This window comes from Lactuca saligna, chromosome 9, assembly GCF_052625555.1.
Source record: "Lactuca saligna cultivar CGN05327 chromosome 9, ASM5262555v1, whole genome shotgun sequence".
Lineage (NCBI taxonomy): Eukaryota > Viridiplantae > Streptophyta > Magnoliopsida > Asterales > Asteraceae > Lactuca > Lactuca saligna.
In genome coordinates, this window is record NC_136425.1 from 48,150,387 (window position 1) to 48,155,949 (window position 5,563).

Consider the following 5,563-nt stretch of genomic DNA (forward strand, 5'->3'; position numbering starts at 1 on the left):
TTTTTTTTTTTAAATGGAAACAAAAATTTGACCGAGGTCTCTTCTTATTAGAGAGGGCTTTGCCTCTATGTACATTCTTATATGAAACATATGTATATATAAAAGTATAATTTTAAATATAAAAATATGAAATGAGTTTAAATATAAAATATGTACTTTTATGCAAATAATATATATATATATATATATATATATATATATATATATATATATATATATATATATATATATATATATATATATATATTATTTGCATAAAAGTACTCTTCATTTATACTTACGATATGATTTATATTTATTTAGGCATATTAATAAATGAATAATATGTATTTATATGAGAAGATACAAAAATACGTATAGTAAGTTTAGAGGCCCTATGTGGATTAATAAAAACTAGGAAGTGATCCCGAGCATCGCACGGGACGTTTTTTTTTTTTTTTTTTTGGTATTTCCCTTATACTGACAGGTAACTGATCCTTAACTATCATATTTTTGTTTTTTGGTATTTCACTTGTTATATTGACTTGAAGGGATGCCCAAGATTGTTTTATATCCCGGTATCATAATTGGATGCCATAGGGGTAAATTGACTTGAATCAGGTGAATCGTTACTATAACTATAAAACATTCACTAAAACAGACTCTGCTACATTAAAATTTCATGCATTCGGCCAGGTATGCATATCTCACTCACACTTGTAGTCCTTGAATGCACCAGCGAATATCCTATAACACTTGTAGTTACTTTGTTCACCTAATACACACAAAAAAGATATCATAAAGACCTCATTTTCCTTTTGACTTTTTACAAATTTTCACTTGTGAATATTTCATTAACACTTGTAGTTACTTTGTTCACCTAATACACACAAAAAAAATATATCATATTTTCCTTTTGACTTTTTACACATTTTCACTTGTAGTTACTCTGAAGCTGTTATTGCATTGGTTATGTCACTGCCATATACATCTCGAAGTCCATGGTTATTATATATGTAGACAATCACACCCTTGTGCTTCCTTTGGGAAAAAGACCAGCACTGCATCAGAATTTTATTGTCTTTTAAAAAAAAGTCTCCAAAAATGAAGCCCAAATTCTATAAAATATTACTTATTATTGAAAACGTCCAAGACAAAAGTATCAACATTGTCTCTCCTTAAAGTGTGAATTGCTTGCTTCATAACAACTGGAATTGCAAAAAGTAGTTTGTTAGAAGTTAGAAACAATCTTTGTTCATTATGCATTTTTATTTTTTCCTAAAAGGTGTACAAAATAATTCAGTAAAAGAATTAGATAAATAGTCTTATGATATATACCATAATTATTTAATCCATGGTTTCCTATCAATAGAGTACTGCATAATAAACATCACACACAGACAGACACACACACAAACAATAAGGAAACTTAATAAAGAGAACTTAATCTAAATTGCCACATAATTATGTTATAACATACCTTACATTAACTAAATCAGATTCAAGAAACATAAGTAAAAAAATACCATAAGCAAGATGCGAATTGTAATCCCTAAGAAGAACCGAGTAAAGTCTATCATTAGGGGTTAGTGTGACGCTTTTCAGTAACAATAAGATTCAGATAATCTCTCATATCTAAACAGCTCTTTACCAGTCCAAAGTTGTATTGGCTGCAACCAAAATAGTAAAATAAACCAATTTCAAACACAGGTAAAATAATTGACATAAATATCTCTAATGTCAAACACATATAGAACAATTGACATAAATATGAGATGCAAGAGCAACTGCAAGTTCTGTTATGTTATCTTGCCTTGGCCCTTGAGTATAACAGGAGTTGGAAAATCAAGAGGATCCATTGCATAACCCATATAACAACACATAAGTGCAAATGAGGCACAATCATATAACATGTCCTTTATTGTTATAATAAAGGAAGATGTCAACAAAATCATGCGTTGATGCAACCAAAAATCTCCCCATTCTTCGGTGTGCATAGATTGTTTGAGCCTGCGTGATTGGAAAACAAATGATATGTGATATCGTAATTTATTATTACTAATGTAATGGATTGAAAGTACATATGAAGTGGTTAATTGACATGATTACCCCTATAAGCATAAGAGCCTCAGTTGGAGCCTCTTTTGTTTGTGGAATATGCATATTCATCTCATCACCATCAAAATCAACATCTTTTGCCTGCAAAAAATTAAAACAGTTTTAAAACAAAAAATAGATTAGAGTTATGATCAAAGAAATGGAATTTCATACAAAAGCATACCTATTGTCATGAAGATAGCTTCAGTTAGACATTTCACCATACACCTAACATGCACCTGCTCGATTTTTATCAAATCGTGCGTGTAATTCGACAGTTATCCCATTGAAAACACAACTTATTTATAGTATCTTTTATAAACAGAATAAAAGGGTGAAATGGGTTCAAATCGATGTTACCTGAATAAACATCTTCAGGTTCCTGCAAGCCATCTGCAGTATTTATGAAGATTAAAGCTAATATCACATGCCCACAAAAGGAGTCACATATTGTAAAACTTAGACATATATACAATCTTAAATTTATAACATTCAACTACATCTTAATTTTACCCTTCAATTGAAAAGGGCCACATACCCTGCTAAGCAATTCGATGATTGATATATGAGAATATGGAACAATAACTTCAAGAATTGTGTTTGACGCTCCAACAACCACCAACAACCACCCTAACGCCTGAATTTGAAGAGTAAAACGCATATCAATATCCAATTGTATGTGTTTTCTGAATTTATATAGAATACAATAGCGGCTGACCTATGAAGGCACCGACCAAAACACCTACCTTGCAGACCCCAAAGACAAAAACACCGGCAATCCCCATTGTTTCCTTCTCCTTCACAATCATCGTCAAGAACGATGGCTAACCAAACCTCCACAAAAAATCTCTATCACTCTCTACTTATCTCTCTCATTCCTGCGTTGTCCAGTTGATGTTTTGTGTTGAAGGCAGATACACTCAAACGTGATTTCTTACTTTGAAGCCCCATCAATGCCTGAGTCAGAGTTTCGTCGGTGCCCCTTTTCTTCTCTATGCAAAAATCGTAGGCTGCAACGATTAATCCCGTCTATCTTATCTTATCTGTAACAGAAATTTGATGATTAAATGGCCAAAAACGAATCTGAGTCGACTTGTTAACCGATTGACAGGAAGGCATATGAGAAGAAGCGGGGAGGCGGTCTGGTGGTTTTAGGGAATTTTGATCGTAATAGGGAATAGATGTGTGCATTTTTCTCAGACAGGCTGTTGATGTTGGTGGCGGTAATTGACGGTATTTGTTGATTGTTGGATGGAAACCGTCGAGATATCTAATCTTGATTCCTGAATGGATATCGTTGATTGTCAAACCCAATCCGTCAAAGATATGGAAACCGTCGAGATATCTAATCTTGATTCCTGAATGGATGTCGTTGATTGTCAAAAATAACGTAGAACAGGCTTATGGAATCAAACGATGTAAGGGTTCAAGGGACGAAATATTTTTAGGGTAAAGAGGGACCAAATCTTTAATATTAACGAAATGGTGTGCCTGAAATCTAAAATGCATAAAACTTACTGTACGTAAACAGGATGCCTTTTAATATATAAGTATAATAGGAATCAAAACTTGAAAATTCTAAAAAGTTAGAGCAAACCAATTTTGATATACAATTTTCTATTGCAACTTAAGTTAAAATTCATTCAAATATATTTAAAAGTGCTTTTCTTCTGGCATTTACTGAAACAAAATTTTTAATTACTTCTTCATAAATAATTTTATCTAAAACATTTCTTTCAATTGTAATCAAAATCAATCCATTAATCCGTGCTTGAGTCATTGTAGACTGCAGATAAGATTTCAATATCTTCAATTTGAAAAAACTTCTTTCTGAAAATGCAATAGTAACATGAATAGTTACAAATTCTATATGCATTAGATAGATTAGGAAAAACAATCAACACTTTTTAAAAAGTTTCGAATATCTAGTGTTGTTATTTTTTTCTTTTGGTAAAAGATGTAGAAGTGATATTAATTCAACATATATATCATTTCCATCAATATATGATTGTAAATCTTACTTAAGTGAAGTTTCAAGAGACTTACAATGTAACATCCCGATGTTCAAGTATTTCTAAATTCATCCCTATAATTCTATTTCTTGTCAATTGGTCAAGTGTTAGCACTCTTGGTTACAATTGAGGTTTGGACACAGTGTGTTGAAGGCACCAACATGACGTGTATGGATATTAAAAGGCGTGAGTTTTATTTGGGCAACACAACATGTTTCCTCTTGGAACACGGCGTGTTGACTGCTGAAATGAAACCGTATTATTCTGGGTTTTTCTCCCTATTTAAAGGAATGTGAAGGCTATGGTTTGTTCACCCTCAGCCCCTATCAGCCCCTCAAGCTCTGAAAGAAACCCTAATCATTTCTTTCCCAGTTGTGAAGCTAATTTGGTGTTTTAAAGGAAGAAGGTGAAAGAAGGAAGCAAAGATCATGCAAGCAAGCTTCATTCTTCAGTTTGGCACTCTTCTGGATCTTTGTAAGTGTCACAGACCCTATTTTTATCATTCAAAGTTGTTAGATCTTGAGTTTTGTCCCTTTTTCTCCTTGTTCTTGAATGTTGCAATGGTTGATCTCATAAAGTTTGCAACTTTATGAATCTCTAGGTCAAGGTGACCTAGTAATGTTTTGCATCTGGTCTATAATCAAGTTTTGATGCCATGTATAGAGATTAAGTCATAAACCCTTATTTTGACCTTATATTGTTCAATACATACATTAGACATGTATGTCTAAAAAGCACCAACCTTTGGAATGGTTTAGGTGTTAGAACCAACCTTGCATTATCAAGCTTGTGATGTGGGTTTTTGGACCTTTTGGTAGTCATAATGGATAAAGTTGGAAACTATATCATTCCTAATCACATTTTTGGTGTAAATATGAGATTTGGAGCTCTTAGAGTCAAAAAGGCAACTAAATGTATTAAGTTGTTGGAACTTTGGTGAACACGGTGTGTGTTCAAGTCAACACGGTGTGTTAGCTGAAGTTTTTATGTTTGTTTGGAAGCTCGCAGAACACGGCATGGCCAAAAGGAACATGGCGTGTTGGGTCAACATGGACTATTGACATTGACCGCTGACTTTGACCAAGTTGGCCATTGAGGGTATTTTGGGATCTTGATGGAATTGGCCACTTGGTGGAAGCAGGTATCGGTTAGAGAATTGAGATTTCGGAGTCGGACCTCATTAGTTCTATTCAGTCTGTGAAGTGAGTTTTCCTCAATGAATCATGGGTCGAAGGCACCAAGGCCGGTCCATTGGTTTAATAACTTGATATTCATTGATATGCTGAGTATGGAATAGATATACATGCTAGTTTTGATATGCTAGTCTGGTAGATCTGTAGGACTACCTGTGATACTGTCTGGTTATTTGTGTATGTTATTATTTGTTATATGTAGACATATTTTGTGGTTTGGGTTGAGTTTGTATTGCTCCGTAGGGTAGCCAACAAACCTGGAGCAATCCAAATATGAGTTGA

The 5,563-nt window shown here is 33.4% G+C and overlaps 1 long non-coding RNA gene across 12 annotated transcripts; it reads right to left on the reverse strand.

Annotated features, from left to right (window-relative positions):
- Nucleotides 1–632: 632 nt before the first annotated feature.
- Nucleotides 633–3,476, reverse strand: LOC145018147 (uncharacterized). Of its 12 annotated transcripts, none has more exons than XR_013666850.1 (9): nt 2,795–3,474; nt 2,615–2,713; nt 2,437–2,469; nt 2,261–2,315; nt 2,089–2,178; nt 1,793–1,989; nt 1,318–1,649; nt 1,112–1,187; nt 633–1,040 (listed from the first exon to the last, which is right to left on the reverse strand). It is a non-coding gene; the product is annotated as an uncharacterized LOC145018147 (long non-coding RNA). The 12 variants fall into 12 exon arrangements; XR_013666853.1 differs by having other exon boundaries at nt 2,437–2,493; nt 2,823–3,473; XR_013666847.1 differs by having other exon boundaries at nt 637–1,020; nt 2,823–3,472.
- Nucleotides 3,477–5,563: the final 2,087 nt, after the last annotated feature.